This window comes from Piliocolobus tephrosceles, chromosome 8 (genome assembly GCF_002776525.5).
Source record: "Piliocolobus tephrosceles isolate RC106 chromosome 8, ASM277652v3, whole genome shotgun sequence".
Classification (NCBI taxonomy): domain Eukaryota; kingdom Metazoa; phylum Chordata; class Mammalia; order Primates; family Cercopithecidae; genus Piliocolobus; species Piliocolobus tephrosceles.
In genome coordinates this window covers 75,865,742-75,884,233 of record NC_045441.1, presented here as the reverse complement: position 1 = coordinate 75,884,233, position 18,492 = coordinate 75,865,742, and the positions used below count along the sequence as shown (strand labels likewise).

General features: G+C 40.1%; 2 non-coding genes across 2 annotated transcripts; both read left to right on the top strand.

The window, feature by feature from the left end:
* Positions 1-6,749: 6,749 nt before the first annotated feature.
* LOC111552489 lies at positions 6,750-6,855 on the top strand. Its single transcript, XR_002734643.1, has one exon. It is a non-coding gene; the product is annotated as a U6 spliceosomal RNA (small nuclear RNA).
* A 10,609-nt stretch (positions 6,856-17,464) lies between these two features.
* On the top strand, positions 17,465-17,571 carry LOC111552501. The gene has a single exon (XR_002734654.1). It is a non-coding gene; the product is annotated as a U6 spliceosomal RNA (small nuclear RNA).
* Positions 17,572-18,492: the final 921 nt, after the last annotated feature.

Below are 18,492 nucleotides of genomic sequence, written 5' to 3'. Positions count from 1 at the left end.
TAACCTGCCAGCACTTTGATCTTGGACTTCCTGGCGTCTAGAACTGTGAGAAATACATTTCCGTCCTGTTCTTCTAGTCTCAGGAATTCCCTTACAGCAACACAAAATGGACTAAAACACTCTGCTTGCAGTATGGAGGATGGTTTCCAACTGAACTACCAGGATATCCAGACGAGACAGACTGGGAATGGGCTAGGACTGGAGGAATACATAGAAGGTTAAAATTAGTGGGTCATCGTGACTGATTATATGTGGGGTTGGGAGGGAAAAAGGGAGTTGTGCCATATTGCACATAGACTTGTGGTATGGGTGCCTGGAAAAACACCTGAGATTGGTAATTCAAGATGAGTGTTTTGAGGTGTGTGAGTCTGTCTGTAAGGAAAGTGTATGTCCAACATACAAATTATGTTGTAGAAGCCAAAGAAAGAAGCATTACAGAAAGAAGCAACTATTTAACCTACTCTCAAAAGGGTCAACAAAGCCCAGAAGACTTGATCATGTTCACAGGCAGAGAAGAAAGATCAGCAAAAAGTAAAAAATTAAAGACAAAAGGGAAACCAGGAGAATTGTTAGAGAAAATTATGACAAGGGGACAAGTCTGAAACTCCTGTGGCAGATGGTCCCAGCTGCTACAAGAGGAGTGTAAAAGGAGCTGAGAAAATACAACCTCATATAAAGAACAAAATTACATCATGTACCACATGTTTATTTTTAAGGGCATCACTAAAGCTCTCCTTTTATAATGTAAATGAAACAAAAAAAGTTTAATGTAATAAAATATACATAAAATGTACCATCTTGACCATTTTTAAATGTACAGTTTAGTAGTGAAATACATTCACATTGTTGTGCAGCCAATCTCCAGAACTCTTTTCATCTTGCAGAACTGAAACTCTGTACTCATTAACAACCACTCCATCTCCCAACCCCCTGACGACCACCATTCTACTTTGCTCCTATAAATCTGACTACTCTAGGTACCTAATAAATGGAATCGTATGGTATTTGTGTTTTGTAGCATAATGTCCTCAACCTTCATACATGCTATAGCGTGTCAGTATTTCCTTCCTCTTCAAGGTTGAACAATATTCCGTTAATTTTTTTAATAGAAAAAGAATCATGAGTCCATTATACTTTTTCTTGATATTTTTGAAAATTCAGAAAATCATAGTAATGGCCAAAAAATCCCTGATAATCCTATCAATAAAGTTAGCCATTGTTAACATTCTACTGTATTTTTTCATGTCGTGCTGTGTTTATGTGTGTGTATCAAGACATATTTATTTTACTTTATTTTTTGTTTTTGTATTTCTTGAGACAGGATCTCACTCTGTTGCCCAGGCTGGAGTGCAGTGGCATGATCTCAGCTCCTTGCAACCTCCTCCTCTTGGGCTCAAAGGGTCCTATCACCTCAGCCTCCCAAGTATTTGGAACCATAGGCACACACTGCCATACCCGTCTAAATTTGTATATTTTGGTAAAGATGGTGTTTTGTCATGTTGCCCAGGCTGGTCTCAGACTCCTGGGCTCAAGCAATCTTCCTGTCTCAGCTTCCTAAAGTGCTGGGACTACACACATGAGTCATTGCGCCTGGCCTATATTTTTTATATATTTATTTTTAAGACTGTTGCCCAGGTTGAAGTGCAGTAGCATGATCTCAACTCACTGCAGCCTTGATCTCTGGTGCTCAATTGATCCTCCCATTTCAGCCTCCCAAGTAACTGGGACCACAGCACACACCACCATGCCCAGCTAATTTTTGTATCTTTTGGTAGAGATGGAGTTTCGCCAGGTTGCCCAGCCTGGTCTTGAACTACTGGACTCAAGCAATCCACCCACCTTGGCCTCCCAAAGTGCCGAAATTATAGACATGAACCACCCACCTGACCGTATTTTTGCATTTAAAACAATGAATTGTACTCTGTTAGTTTCGTGTGACTGCCATAACAAATTACCACGCACTTGGTAGCTTAAAACAATAGAAATTTGTTTTCTTACTATTATGAAGGCCAGATGTCTGAAGTGAGTCTTGTGGGGCTAAAATCAAGGTGTCAGCAGGACTGTTCTCTCTCAGAGGCTTTAAAGGAGAATGTTTCTTTGTCTTGTCTAAGGACTCATGGCACCCTTCTTCACCTTCGGAGCCAGTATCTGTCGTATCTCTGACTCCGCTTTTGTCACATGGCCTCTTCTGTCTGTCTGTAACCTCCCTCTACCTCCTCTTTATAAGGGCATGTGTGATTGCATTTAGAGCCCACCTAGATAATCCAAAGTACTCTCTTCACCTCCAGATCCTTAATTTAATAACATCTGCCAAATCTGTGCCACATAAAGTACCATTCAAAATCTCTAGGGATTAGGATCAGGACATGGACATATTTGGGGGGCTATCATTCAGTCTACCAAACCTACCACACTATGGATACATATTGTAAAAGTGTATTTCAGTTTGCATTTGCAGTCATATTTAGTTGATTAAGCTCCCCTCTTCATTCTAGAATTCCTCAAAATATGAAATTTTAAAAATGTTAAACTATCATGAACCTAGAAATAAAGAAGTCAAAGAGGCTCCCTGGGTTCCATTTCACCTGTAAATAATAGCATGATGTGAAACATCATCTAAGAAGATAAAGTATGAACTGGCCAGGCATCTTCCATTTTTTCTTACCATTACAGGCTTACATGCCCTCCTGATATTTGTCCCTCTTCACTATTCCCAGATTACCCTCTTTCCTACCATTAACAGTAACTGGCACATAATTTTGACTGAAAAGGCCCTGTTACAGACTAAACTGTGTCATCCAAAAGTCTTAACCCCCCAGTACCTATGTATTAGTTTGTTCTCGTGCTACTAATAAAGACATACCCAAGACTGGGTAATTTATAAAGGAAAGAGGTTTAATTGACTCACAGTTCAGCATGGCTGGAGAGGCCTTAGGAAACTTACAATCGTGGCAGAAGGGGAAGCAAACATGTCCTTCATGTGGCGGCAGGAAGGAGAAGTGCTGAGCAAAGGGGAAAAGCCCCTTATGAAACCATCAGATCTCATGAGAACTCACTTATTATCTCTCATTATCATGAGAACAGCAGCATGGGGGTAACCACCCCCATGATTCAGTTACCTCCCACCGGGTCCCTCCCACAACATTTGGGGATTATGGAAACTACAATTCAAAATGAGATTTGGGTGGGGACATAGCCAAACCATACCAGGCTCCAATTGTGACCTTATTTGGATATTAAAGTTGTAATTAGTTGATTTCATACTAGAATAGGGTAGGTCCTTAATCCAATATAAACTGGTGTTTTTGTAAGAATACACGGAGATACTCTGGGAGAGTCCCATGTGTTAACAAAGGCAGAGATTAGGGGGATGCAGCGGCAAGCCAAGGAATGCCAGGAATCAACAACCACCCCCAGAAGTTAGCAGGAGGCAAGAAAGGATGCTACCCAGAGTCTCAGAGGGATCGTGGCGCTGCCGACAACTCAGTTTGTGACTTCTATCCTCCAAAACTGTTAGAGAATAAATTTCTGTTGTGTGAGGGCACCCAGTTTGTGGTACTCTGTTAAAACTGCCCTGGGAAACCAGTACAGGTCCCAAAGCCACCTGTGTTTTATAGCACCATATACCAACCTTGTCAGCTGGGAAAGCAGCCAACTCAAATCATGAGGAATGCTATATTCAAACAAGGCACACAACTTGAGCAAGAGCCCAAGCCACAGGAGTTCAGAAGAGTGACTAACGTGGCCTGCTCTGAGCTTTCACCTTTTCCAGAGTACCTGTGCCTTGTAGATGCCCTTTGACCATACTCTTAAGCTATCTTATTCTCTTCAACTTCATTTAAAACAAACAAGAAAACAAAGGCACCATTACTGCTACCAGTGTGCTCCCCAGATTAGATTGCTAGAAGGGATATCCAGCAACAATGCTTGCCAAGCACGTCATTGACCGGAAATTTTAGACAACTAACTACGGATTGCAATAATGATTCCTTGTGTGGATTGCAGTTTGCAAAGATAATGCCAGGGCTGGTAAAGGGCATGGTGTGACAGAGCGAAAGGAGCACCATGTGAATAAGAAGCTCCCAAATTCTGACCTTACAACTGAGACTCCGCAACTGAAGGACACAGAGAGGCTGTCTGTTGCATTCATTTGGGTCTGGAATCCTGCCGAGTGTCAGATCACACATGACAAGCCTGCCGAGTGTCAGATCACACATGACAAGGATGGAGTAAAGGTAGATCAGAAATGAATATGACCTAACTTCTTAGTGGATCCAAAGGAGAGAGCTGTGCCAATATTTTAGAGTTAAGAGGGAAGGAAGGGGAGGTAGGAAGTGAGTCAGGATGAGGAAACATAAGACACCTTGGGAAAGTATAACTAAAAACAAATCCCCAAAGCTTTGAGATAAAATGCTCTGAGAGCAAAGGCTTAAACAGCTAGTTCCTGAGAGCAGAGCAGGGCTGTGTTGCTTTCTGGAGGCTCAAGGAAAGAATCCCTTTCCCTCCCCTTTTCAGTTTCCAGAGTCTATCTACATTCCTTGGTTCTTCACTCACTTTCTCCATCTTCCAAGCCAGCAGCAGAGAGTCTAGTTCTCATATCACATCACTCTGATCTCATTTTCTGCCTCCGTCTTCCACATCTAAGGATCCACCTGATTGCATTGGGCTCACCCTGATAATCCAGGATAGCCTCGCAATGTTAGGGTCAGTTGATTTGTGTATTAGTTTGCTAGAGCTGCCAAGATAAAATACCAGAGACCAGATGGCTTAAACAACCAAAATTCACTGTCTCACATTTCTGCAGGCTAGAGTCTGAGGTCAAGTGTCAGCAGGTTTGCTTTCTCCTGAGGCCTCTCTTCTGGGCTTGCAGATGGCCATCTTCTCCCTGTGTCTTCTCTCTGTGCATATCTGGGTCCTAGTCTTTGCATATAAGGACACCAGTCATAGTGGATTAGGACCCATCTTAATGACCTCATTTTAACTTAATTACCACTGTGAAAACTCTATCTCCAAATACAGTTACTTTTCAAAGTACTGAGGGGTTAGAACTTCAACATAGGAATTTTAGGAGGACACAATTCAACCCATAACAGTTAGCAACTTTAAATCTATCTGCTATCTGAATTCTCTTTTGCCATATAGTATATCCATAGGTTCCAGGGATCGGAACATGGACATGTTTGGGAAGCCATTATTTTGCCTTACACACCTTGATCTGAAAATGTTGCCAATGTCTGTAGCAAACCTTAGAGAAGTATTAGTTCTTTGAGTAGAATATTTGGTTTAACCACAGTTCTATATGAGCCCAGTAAAATAAAACTGACTCCTCAGGGGAATTACATCAAAAGTCTTTAAAAAGGTCAAACCCAGTTTCTTTGGCCCAGAACAAGAATCCCCCTTGGTCTTGCACCAAGCCCAAGTCTGTGTTTACGAATCTGGCTAAGGTCCCTGGGCCCAGCAATACCACTCAAGGCAGTGACAAATCAACCTTAGGCCACCCTGGTTTCTCAGTGTACTCAGAGGCGTATATCAGAACTGGCAGGTGCTTCAGCAGCCCAGCATGTGACCAGCAAGAAGGAGCAGCAGCCAGAGATATACACAGTGAGCTCCTGGACCCTGGCCATCTCACAGCAAGGGACATTTCTTTTAAGTATAGCAGTTCCTTTTGTAGGAAATCCTGAAATTTTATCACAAGTCCTACAATATTTTAAGAAATTAAAGTGTTAAGTAAAATAATCTTACCAAAACTGGTTTAAGGAAGGAGACCTGTGTTTTTATTAAAAAAAAACATTGTATTCAAATATTATTTCTCTCTTTTGTATTCTCCTTTACAACTAATCATGATGTTAAAAGAGAGAGAAAGGGAGAGAGACAGAAAGAAAGAGAGAGACTGGCTCTTATTATTTCCCCATCAATCTCTGTCTGTCTGTCTGAATAACCTAAGCTAGCATGGTGAATTAGAAATCAGACAGATTTTTATTTGAGTAAATCTGCATAAGTAAAAGTGCATGAGTAAAGGTTGCATAAATGGCTTTGCAATCTTTGGTCAGTTATTAACTTCTCTGAGCCTCAGTCTTCTGATTTGTTAAACAGAGATAAAAAAAATTCATTTTGCAAAGTTGCTTGATATTAAATGTACATAAATCATTTGATACATAGAAATCTATTATAAATACTACTAATACTAGAATGAGAAGGTCAGAACTGCTGTTTCTTAAGATGCCTTCCAGCTAACCTTCTAGTATTCTGCTACACAGATGAACACCATTTACACCTAGGCTTGCTTTCTAAAACAGAAAGGGGAGGAGAGCAGAGAAAGGGAGGGAGATAGATCAATTTTAGAAGTGGAAAAATCTACTTTGGAAGCTGGAAATTTAAACTTGGATAAAGTAGAGAACATGAGAGCACTTGAGTATTTAAGAACAGCCTATTAGTGTTAGCTGTAGCTTTCCAATTTGAAGATACTGGGCCAGACTATTCATGTCTGAACTTGTTTGTCAGTTGGATGCAATCACAACTCCAGCCTCAGGGTCACCAGACTTTGCAGCACATTCGTTTATTTCCTGCTGCTACTGCCTGAGTCCATTAAGGACCCACTGCTAGAAATGGAGGCAGCACATTCAGTCTCCAATGACTCTCACAGGTGGCAGAGCTAATTCTTTTTAGGTTGCAATGTAACAAAGAAGATCTTGAAACAGCAAATTTTAAGATTGAAATGAAACTCCCCATTATATCAAAAGAGACAGAGGGTGCTAGCTTTGGCAGCACACACACTAAAACTGGAATAATACTGAGAAGATTAGCATGGTCCCTGCCCAAGGATGATAGGCAATCCGTGAAGTGTTTCATGTTTTTTATTAAAAATTAAACAGAAAGAGACTGGCCAGATGCGGTGGCTCACTCCTGTAATCTCAGAACTTTGGGAGGCTGAGGTGGGCAAATCACCTGAGGTCAGGAGTTTGAGACCAGCCTGGCCAACATGGTAAAAGCCCATCTCAACTAAAAATATAAAAATTAGCCAGGCATGGTGGTGCAGGCCTGTAGTCAGGAGGCTGAGGCAGAAGAATCGCTTGAACCCAGGAGGCGGAGGTTGCAGCGAGCCAAGATTGCGCCACTGCACTCCAGCCTGCACGGCAGAGCGAGACTCCATGAGAGAGAGAGAGAGAGAGAGAGAGAGAGAGAAAAGAAAATTCTAGCTGAATGTCCAGCTCCCTTCTGCAAGACTCCGCATAATGTGGCCCCAGCTGCCTCTCAGGCCCTCCTGTCCCTTACTTCTGTTCCTTCACTTTTTCTGCAGGCCAATCCCTTCCTGGACCTGGGGTTCTGCACTTGCCAGCCCCTCAGCCTGGAGCCCCACCAGCCCCTCTCTACATCATCTTTCTCATCCTTCAGGTCCTCAGTGATGCCCTCTCTGACTGCTCTTTCTAAAGCAAGAACCTCCTTGTCATTATCTCTGCGTCCCATTTCTGACCTTTTTAGCACTTATCACAGTAAGTAATTACTTTTGGTTGGTTGTTTACTTAGCTTTGCTGTCAGGAGATGATATTGGAAAGCCTGATTGGGGCTAGCTGGGGAAGGTGAGTGGCCTGTACTTCTGGAGTAGGTCCTGTGACTTTCTATTGGTAAATTACCTGAATCATTAGTTCTGTCAACATTGTCAGAAATGACTTGAGACTTGATGGAATGCACTGACCTGATTCTAGTTCCAGTCCAGTTCTGGCAGCGGTCTAACTCTGAGCAAATCATTTCTCCTCTCCAAAGTTCAGTTTCTTCACCAATGAAATGACTGCAGTTGATTTTGAAGAGGCTCAGATAAATAACTTTCTATTTTCTTCTCCTGATTCACTAAGATAGCCAGCCAACTTCAGGCATGAGGTGCAATAAGAAGTCATTCACTTGGGGGCAAGGTGGTATGTATTAAGGGCAGCGATGGCCCTGCACTGAAGTTGCAAAGTGTCTTTTCATAAAGGGGCAGACCTCTGCTCAGACCCGTTTACCCTGGTTGGACTCATAAGCCAAATAGGTATGTGACTGCCTGCTGCATGTGGTAGAACAACAAAAGTTACCAATGTCCCTCATTCTGGGTGCCACAATCTGTGACAGGCAGTTTTCCCCAAAGCTCTTGGTTAAAGGTAAATAGCTCTCCTGGTGGAGCCAACCCAAAAAGCCACCACTAGGCATTCACATTTTTAGAAGTCCAAGGCTATGGGGACATGGAACAGAACTAATGAAGAGAAAATATTTCTCCAGACTGTTCTGTCCAATACTATAATTACTCTCTACATGTGGTCACTGAGCATTTGAAATGTGGCCACTGTGATTTGAGGTGTGTGAAAACATAAAATAAATATTGGATTTTAAAGATTAACATAAAAAAGAGAATGTAAAATAACTCATTAAATACATTTATATTGACTGCATTGTGAAACAACAATATTTTAGACATGTTAGGTTAAATAAAATATATCTTAAACTTAATTGCATCACTTTCTTTTAACATTTTTAATGTGGCTACTAGAAAAATCTTAACTTATCGGCTTACAATATTTTGCTGTTGGATGGTGCTGATCTAGAGCTGGTGTATGTGTGTGTGTGTGTGTGTGTGTGTGTGGTGTGTATGTGTGTGTGTGTGTGTAGAGAGAGGGAGGGTGGAGGAGCTTATATAGCAAGGGAGGAGCTTGATGGAGACGGGATTGAGTAAAGAAAGCACTTTGCCTAATTTATCTCTAGTTTGCATTCAATTGCACCGTTAGGCAGCAGACTAAGAAACATTCCATAATGCGAGGGCACTAACTGGATTTACCAGAGGTAAAAGTTGTAGGGATTTTCAGGTTATGTGACTTCACACGAGGCTCAGGTATAATGAATTGGGTTGGAGGGGCAGGATGGATGGAGTAGGAGGCTGAGGGAGCAGATCAGATTCTATAACTCGACCCCACCCTTCAAAACTACATTGCACACTGTAGTTTCTCACTGGTGGAGAAGAGAGTTACAAATGGCAAAGAAAAAGGCTGAAATGAGCCCCAAGGTGGATTAAACAAAGATTCAGCCTGTTCACTTTAGTGTCAGTTACTTATTTAAGTATAGAATTTCGGTTTTATTGCAAAAGGGATAATTTTAAAAGTTTCTGATTAAAAAGAATTTTGGCAACACAGAAAGAAGACAGCAAAGAAGAAAAATAAAAGTTATCTGAACTCACCTAACTCAGTTATATCTAATTTAATATTTTACAGTAATTTTTCTGAAACCCCGTCTCTACTAAAAATACAAAAAACTAGCCGGGCGAGGTGGCGGGCGCCTGTAGTCCCAGCTACTCCGGAGGCTGAGGCAGAATGGCGTAAACCCGGGAGGCGGAGCTTGCAGTGAGCTGAGATCTGGCCACTGCACTCCAGCCCAGGCGACAGAGCAAGACTCCGTCTCAAATAAATAAATAAATAGTAATTTTTCTAGTTATTTTCTTTATTGACATGAATATGTATTATAGTGATGTGTTCTATTACTGAATAATCCAATTCTTAGATCTTACAGTTTCAGTTAAAAATATGTCATAAGTATTTTATTACATCATTATTCTTGAACAAGATAATTATGAATGGTTAGCTAATATTATATCATAAGAATTTTCTAACACTTCAACCATTCTCTAATAAATGGGTGATTAAGACACTTATCATTTTTGATCTATCATAAGTAAAATATGATGAATACCTTTGTACACCAAATGTGTTCTGAGTTTTTAAGGAAAGTGGAAGAAATTTATAAAAGCCATTATGGAGAGTGCAAAGGAACTCAATGTGAGTTAGTTCTCAGATGGCTTATTTTTTTAATGGAGGCAGACAGTTTAAGCAATTGATTTTTAAGCCATCTTTCTACTATGAAATTTTATGTTGACTCTTTTGGAAAATATTATTCCATTTTTTCATTCTTTATATTTTTGCCATGTAAGTATAGGCAAGAATTTTCTAATTTCCCATACTGTAGATAATTTAGAACATGTTATGACTACTTAGCTCTTAATATCACTTTCAGAAATATATTCCCTTTGTACTGACTACAGGTCTATTCTCTATCTTAAATTTCATTTTAGAAGGAATGAACCACAAAGGCAAATTTTTAAGCTAAAGAACATTAAATGTTAAAATAACTCATAACAATATTAGACAAACTGAAATCTAGTGTTAAGAACTGTAAGAGGTCTGAGATTTTACCCTACCTACCTACCTGAAAATTCACAAATTTCATGGATGCTCACAGGGACATGAAACATGAGATGCCTGGGTCAGAGACAAAGGACAGTTTATTACTCACAGCAATATCAACAGCCAGAATATCACCTGGGGTTCTTCAAGCCCCAATTCCCACAGGATGACAGAAAGAGGAACAGGGGATACCTGTACATGCAGGAGGTCAAAATACAGGAGGGAACCTGAATTTTTATAGTGGACATTAAGAATGCTGTCCTATTCAGGAGTGTCCAAGGCTATTTGTTATGTAAACATCCTGATAAGATAATTTGGAGTAAAGACCATCTGAGCTTCTGATGGATGCAAAAAAAAAAAAAAAGCAAGAGATCTGTGGAGAATTGTCTTTAATATAAGAATAAATGCTGTATTAGGAACTAATTAGAGTATATCACATGTTTTGTCTATTTGGCAGTTGCTCTTTTCATGACCAGCATGAGGCCTGTTCTTGCCTGGCATATCTACCTTCTTTTCCTACTCCTTAGCCACAGAGGTAAATGTCTACATATATAGTCTGCAAAGCGGCCTATACAGCAGTTTATCAGTAGAGCTGTCTGTTTTTATCTGGAAAGGATTGCTGTCATATCCATTTCCATAAGCACAGATCAGGGAAAACCATCCCTGCTCTTCTAGGAAGATTGTAAGTGTACACGAGACAGAGTAAAGGGCCTACTCTCTCCCTCTTGGGAATGAAATGAAAGAATACCCCAGAACCCCCATATGTTCCCTACCATAATCTACAGCCACTGCATATGGCTGAAATACCACTGATTGCCAAAAGCAATATAAAAAGAGGTCTCACCCAAAAGGAAATTTTGTTCCCTAAGGGAAAAGTCTTCATAACATTGGCATGAATAAGTTATGAAAAGCCTTCACAACTGAAAGAGACATAATCATCATTCATGTATAACAGATTTGTTTATTCATTTCAGTTGATTAATTATCAGTATCTGCTGATGGTGGGGGTAACAAGGCTGCTCTGATGAGAGAATTATTAAAGTACACGCTTAGAATATTTATCACTGAGCACATATTGTATAAACTTAGCATATTTATTATGTTCTTTCTATATCCGGCCTTTCTTCCCCAAGAGAGATTAAACAGTACTGCCCATGCTTGTAGGCAATTTTCCTTCCAAAGATGGTATTTAACTCTTTATAGAGAAATTGACCTTTTTTATAATGCTGTGCTAGTGCAAGCATGATCACCTCTCCTAAGAAATTCTGACACAGTCCCTGAACTGTTCTCCTCACCTCTAGTCTTACTTTTCTGCACACCATACATACAATTTTTATATATAATACCAATAGCCCCTAATGTGAATAAGGGTGACTTTGTTGGTGATTCTCATGTCTTTCCCAGCTTCAGGCAGAATTACTTTAAAATAGAACACAAATTGTCATCTCTGGCCACATCAACTTTGATGTTTGGTCAAACAATCCCCAATAGTACAACTACTGCTTAAAGGAAAAGTGATAATTTGTGTAAATTAATATTAACCTTTTAAGTAAAAATTAGAAGTGACAAGTTAACTAAATTTAAATTAAAATATTAAAATCAATATTCTTCACCATGATCTATATGTAGTGATCTTCAAAGAAACTTTTTGTTTATTGACTATCATAATAAGAACTACCATTTATTGATTCCCTACTATATGTCAGACACTAAGTTGGATGCTTTAAATGTGCTTTCTTTTTAAAAAAATTTTCTTGTTTTTTGAGACACAGTTTCACTCTGTCACCCAGGCTGGAGTGCAGTGGCACAATCCCACCTCACTGCAAACTCTGCCTCCCAGGTTCAAGCAAATTTCGTGCCTTAGCCTCCTGAGTAGCTGAGATTACAGGTGCACACCACCACGCCCAATAAATAAAAAAATAAAATAATAATTTTTTTATTTTTACTAGAGACAGGGTTTCACCATGTTGGCCAGGCTGGTCTCGAACTCCTGACCTCAAGTTATCTGCCAGCCTTGGTCTTCCAAAGTGCTGGAATTACAGCTGTAAACCACCATGCCCGGCCTAGATATGCTTTCTCATTTAATCTCTACAACATTCTTGAGGCTGGTATTGTTATTACCTCCTCATTATAGCTTAAGAAAGTAAGGCATAAAGAGAATAGGTCACTTTCCCAACATCACTTAGCTTGTATGTGGCCAAGTTGGCATTCAGACTGCTCTCTTTCTGCTCTCTGAGTTGGAGCTCTCAGCTATTATGCTGGGATTCTCTCTTTAGGTTCTCTGGCAAGACCACCATAATAGCAGTCAGAAGACCTGGGTTATGATCCGAGCTCCAATAATACTATCTCCATGACATTTTCACTCTTAGGTCCCAGTTTCCTCATATTCTCATCTCACCTACCCCCATGGCATTCATATCTGACTCTCAAGTCTTTGCCGCTTTCCTTATCTGTCTTCTTGGACTTCAGACCCATAGTATTTAAGTATTTGCTTTATGGACATTTACACTTCAATGTGTCCAAATTAGACATCATCCCAACCAGCTGCTCACATATTGATCTCTTTCTCAATGAATGGTGCCACTAGCCACCTCGTTGCCCCAGGAGTGTAGACTCCACCATCTATCTCTTCTCTCCACCTCCACGACTGTGCTAGTGCAAGCATGATCACCTCTCCTAAGAAATTCTGACACAGAGTCTCTAAACTGTTCTCCTCACCTCCAGCCTTACTTTCCTGCACACGGCTCTCCATCCTTCACCCAAAGTGAACCCTTAAAACCAAACCTCATCAGGCCACTCTTCTGCTCAGAATCTTTCAATAATTCTCCATTGTCCTTAGATATATTTCCAAGACCTTAACATTGCTTCCTGACTCCTGTCTACTACTTCATCCTCATCTTTGCCACTTTCCTCCCTGGAGCCTCTGCTTTAAACATTCTGAACTCTTCCTGTTCCTTAAACAAACTTTTTGTCAATATCTTGCCTTGGTTTTTCTCAAATGTTTATCATTCCAACCTGGAGAACATCTTCCTCTCTGAAGTCTAATGTCTACTCAATCTTTGAGTCGGTAGCCTTGTCTGGGCATCCCCACACTCTGTTGGCTGCCCTTGCCATGTGCTGTCATCATACCTCTGTGCTCCTTCCATTGCCTCATCACAGCATTTTTCATTCCTTACCGTTACTGCTTGTCATTAGGCACAGGTAGACTGTGAAGACTAAAGTCAGGAACCTTGGCCTTGATTGCTATTGGTCAGGAGCTCTTAGACATTTTATGGATTTCATATTTATTTATTTATTTATTTATTCATTTATTTATATGGAGTCTTGCTCTGTTTCCAGGCAAGAGTGCAGTGGGCGATCTCTACTCACTGCAACTTCCACCTTCCGGGTTCAAGTGATTCCCCTGCCTCAGCCTCCCGACTAGCTGGGACTACAGGTGCCTGCCACTACGCCTGGCTAATTTTTTTGTATTTTTAGTAGAGATGGGGTTTCACCGGGTTAACCAGGATGGTCTCGATCTCCTGACCTCATGATCCACCTGCGTGGGCCTCCCAAAGTGCTGGGATTACAGGCATGAGCCACCGCGCCCAGCTAGATTTCATTTATTAAATGGAAATTATAATAACTGCCTTGCCTATATCTTTAAGAAAACATTTTTAAATCTATAAAACAATAAACAAATATTAGTTACTTTATTATAAACTTAGCTCTACTCCTAAATTTAAGGCAGAAGAAATAAAACTGAATTCGAGTGACTAGGATCTAGTTGCATTCAAATCACTTTGGAATATTTTTCTGATTATGTTAGGCCTGGGATAGGGCCAGGAAAGTTGTGTTATTGCAGAATTCTTCAGAGGACTTGGAAGCACAGGCAAGTTTCGAGAGTGGTGCCTTAGAACATTTTTCCTGATCTGAAAGGTTATGGTCCTCATGAATCAGTGTGGAGAAAAATATGGGAATTTCCTTGGTCATAGTAACCCTACAGAGCTAGATCCAGCATATGTTTCAAGAATAGAGTCTATTGAAGCCCAATAATATAACGAAAATTGACCAATCCAGCAAGTAGGTCATATTTAACTTGTAAAAGTGAGAAACTAGTTACTAGGAAGCAAAGCTTTCGCAGAAAACTAACTCATGAAAGAGAATGAATTTCCTATAGCCTTAAGAATAGAAAGACCCTAACACAAGGGTCCAGGAGTAAAGTGGAATGGATTGTGTCCCAAAGGGGGAGAGGAATGGTGCAGAGGGTAAGGTAAAGAGACTGTGTAAAGTAACATTTCCTAAACTGAGTCCTATAGGACATTGTTTGAGTGAATGTTAAAAGGAGTGCCTTGAGAAAGTGTTACAATGTAAAATAAGTATACATACCACATTCCTTTTGCGCATTAATATGTTATAGACTGAGATTTTTGCAATAGAGTTAAATCCTTCTAACATTTCTAAAATTCACATTTCCTAAACTTATTTGTGAATGAATGAATTGTCTTACAACTGTTCTGAGAATAGAGCATTTAAACTAAACATTAAGGAACTTACTTGTAGTAAATTAAAAAATTGGGAATCTGCCCTACAAAAGCTTCCTTGAATCATCATCATCATCATCATCATCATCATCATCATCATCATTACAAAATATGATCCACAAAGACCGTTGACCTTGTAAGCAAACTCTCTTGCTTATCTAATTTTGCATTTTCAGCACCTAATATAGAACTGGACACAGAATACATGTGGAACTGAATTGCCTTCTGTCACATTTGAATGAATAATATAACGGTGAAGTCTTTGAAGAAGAATTTCTTTAGGCATATTCTCTTATTCGTCAAATATTTCCTTAAGAAGTTGTGTATGCCATTTATATAATTGTCACTGGTTAGGGTTGAACTGTTAAAGTATATAGCAAATTGTTACGTGAACACGTTATATAAAAATAAAGTGGGCAGGTGCAGTGGTTCACGCCTGTAACCCTAGCACTTTGGGATGCCAAGAAGAGTGGATCACCTGAGGTCAGGAGTTCAAGACCAGACTGACCAACATGGTGAAACCCTGTCTGTACTAAAAATATGAAAATTAGCCAGCTGTGGTGGTGGATGCCTGTAATCCAAGCTACTCAGGGGGCTGAGGCAGGAGAATCGCTTGAACCTGGGAGGTGGAGGTTGCAGTGAGCCAAGATCACACCACTGCACTCCAGCCTGGGCAACAGAGTGAGACTTTGTCTCAAAAAATGTAAATTAATTAATTAATTAATGAATTAATAGTGTATAGCAAAGAGATCTCATAGCCTTGGAGATTTATTATACCCAATTATTTATTTTCTTCCTATGAAAGTATATGCTTACTTTCAAATATTAACCACCTGATACGTTATGGAAAAGCTGTAGGGTATCAGTCACAATTCAGATTATAAATAAAGTAATATTTTAAAGTGCTTTGAAATATCCCTGACACATTTTATTCTCAGTTGCCATTAATTCTTCTACTTCCTCCCATTAACATCACCACCTCCCTGTTCCAAACTACTATTGTCTTTCACCTGCACTATTGCATTAGACTAGGGGTCCTTAACTCCTGGGCCTTGGATTGTTACTGGTTCATGGCCTGTTGGAAACCAGGCCACATAGCAGAAGGTGAGCAGCCGGTAAGCATTACTGCCTGAGCTCTGCCTCCTGTCAGATCAGTAGTGGCATTAAATTCTCACAGGAGCAGAAACCCTATTGTGAACTGCACATGTGAGGGATCTAGGTTGAGTGCTCCTTATGAGAATCTAATGCCTGATGATCTGAGGCAGAATAGTTTTATCCCAAAACCATTTATCCCGGCCCACCCACCCCTGGCCCCAGTCCATGGAAAGATTTTCTTCCATGAAACCAGTCCCTGGTGCCAAAAGGGTTGCGGACCGCTGCCTAAGACTCAAACCTGACCTCCACGCCAACTGTTTTCCATGCTTCCATTCAGTCTTTTTCCATTCTCCATGCAGCTGCCAGGGTTGCCTTTCAAAACATCAATTGGATCATGTCACTACACTGCTTAAAGTCCTCCAGTGGGTTCCCTTTGGGTACTCCTCAGTATAGCATATAGTGCCCTAATTCTCCATTCTCATCTCCTGGCTGTCTCTCTTTTCTCCCTGTGATTCATCACAAGAACATTCTTTCTGTTTCCTGAAAATGCCTATCTATTTCCCACCATCAGGACTTTTCATGAGTGTGTCCTCTAGCAGAAATGCATGCCTTTAGGTCTGGGACCTGCTGCTGCTTTCAGATCATTCTGGCCTTGTATTTCCTGATTTTCTTCTCAAAAGTGGCATCTTTCTCTCTTTCACTCCCACTCCCTGTCCCTCTATTTTATTTTTTTCATGGGACATTTCACTATCAGAAATTATCTTGCTCATTTAAAGCTGTCCTTGTTTATGGCCAAGCGTGGTGGCTCACACCACATTTGGTAGTAATACCAGCACTTTGGGAGGATCTTTTGAACCCAAGAGTTTGAGACCAGCCTGGGCTACATAAAGACCCCATCTCTATTAAGAATAAAATATAAGTGAATAAATAAATAAATAAATATTTCTTTGTTTATTATATCTCTTCCACTAAGCTCAGAAAGAGTATTTTCTCTCTGTTTACTAACAACTGGAACAGTGCCTGGCACGTAGCAAGCCTTTAATAATTATTTATTGAAGCAATAAAGGAAAAAATTAATAGTAATCTAGAATGTTAAAGCAGCTGGGCATGGTAGCTTATGCCTGTAATCCCAGCACTTTGGGAGGTCTAGGCAGGTAGATCACTTGAGCTCAGGAGTTTGAGACCAGCCTGGGCAACATGGTGAAATGCTGTCTCTACTAAACATAGAAAAATTACCTGGGTGTGGTGGCGTGCACCTGTGGTCCCAGCTACTTAGGGGGCTGAGGTGGGAGGATTACTTGAGTCTGGAAGGCAGAGGTTGCAGTGAGCCGAGATCGCACCACTGCCCCCCAGCCTGGGCAACAGAGGGAGATCCTCTCTAGAAAAAAAAAAAAAGAATGTTAAAGCAGCTCGTTTCTTCCTCCCACTAGGAAAATAAATGGCCAGAATTGGCTTTCTAATTTCTTAAGACCCCAGAGAAGGTTAAAACAGGACTATCAGCTGTCAAAAGGTTTAATTCTAACATTTGTTGTTATATCTTCCTATAGCCCAATTATGCTTTTATTGTCCCTTTAAAAAAATGTGGTAAAATATACATAACATAAAAGTTTCCATTTTAGCCATTTCAGTGACATTAAATTCATTCATGTGTTCGCTTTGACGGCACATATACTAAAATTGGAACAATACAGAGAAGATTAGCATGGCCCCTGTGCAAGGATAACATGCAGATTCATGAAGTGTTCTGTATTCTTAAAGAGAAAAATACATCACAGTATTATGTAGCTATCACCACTATCCATTTCCAGAATTTTTTAATCAGCCCAAACCGAAACTCTGTATCCATTAAACAATAACTACCTATTCCTCCCACTCTCCAGGCTCTGCTAACTGCCATTCTATTGTTTGCTTCTTTGAATTTGCCTATTCTAGGTCCTTATGTAAGTGAAATCATATAATATTTTTCCTTTTAAGTCTAGCTTATTTTACTCAGCATAATATTTTCAAGGTTCATTCATGATGTAGATGTATCAGAATTTCCTTCGTTTTTAAGGATGAATAATATTTCCCCAGCACTTTGGGAGGCTGAGGCAAGAGGATTGTTTGGGCCCAGAAGTTCGAGACCAGCTTGGGCAACATACTGAGACACTGCCTCTTAAAATATCAAAAAGAATGAATAATATCTCATGGTATTGCTATACTACATTTTGGTTATCAATTCACCTGGTGATGAACACTAGGATTATTTCTACCTTTTGGTTTTTTGAATAATGCTGCTAGGAACATTGGTGTACAAGTGTCTGAGTCCCTGCTCTCAATTCTTCTGGGTATATTTATATATACATCTAGGAATGGTATTGCAGGATCATGTAGTAATTCTGTGTTCAAGTTTTTGAGGAACCGACCCATCTATTCTTACTGTCTTCTCACTTTTCTTCCAAAATGGTAGTCTTCTAATGCTACATAGAAAGAAAGTAGAGCTTTTAAGATCTAGTTCCATTTGGGAATACCCTATGCCTTCTTGATTTCCTATCAGGGTGGCTCAATTTCCTGGTGCCTACCATTCTCAAATGAACCAAATCCCTTTATTTTCTTTTCTACTGAACCTCTAAAATATTTGAAAACAGAATTGGATAACAACCATAAAAAGCATCCCTGAACATTTAAACCAGCAG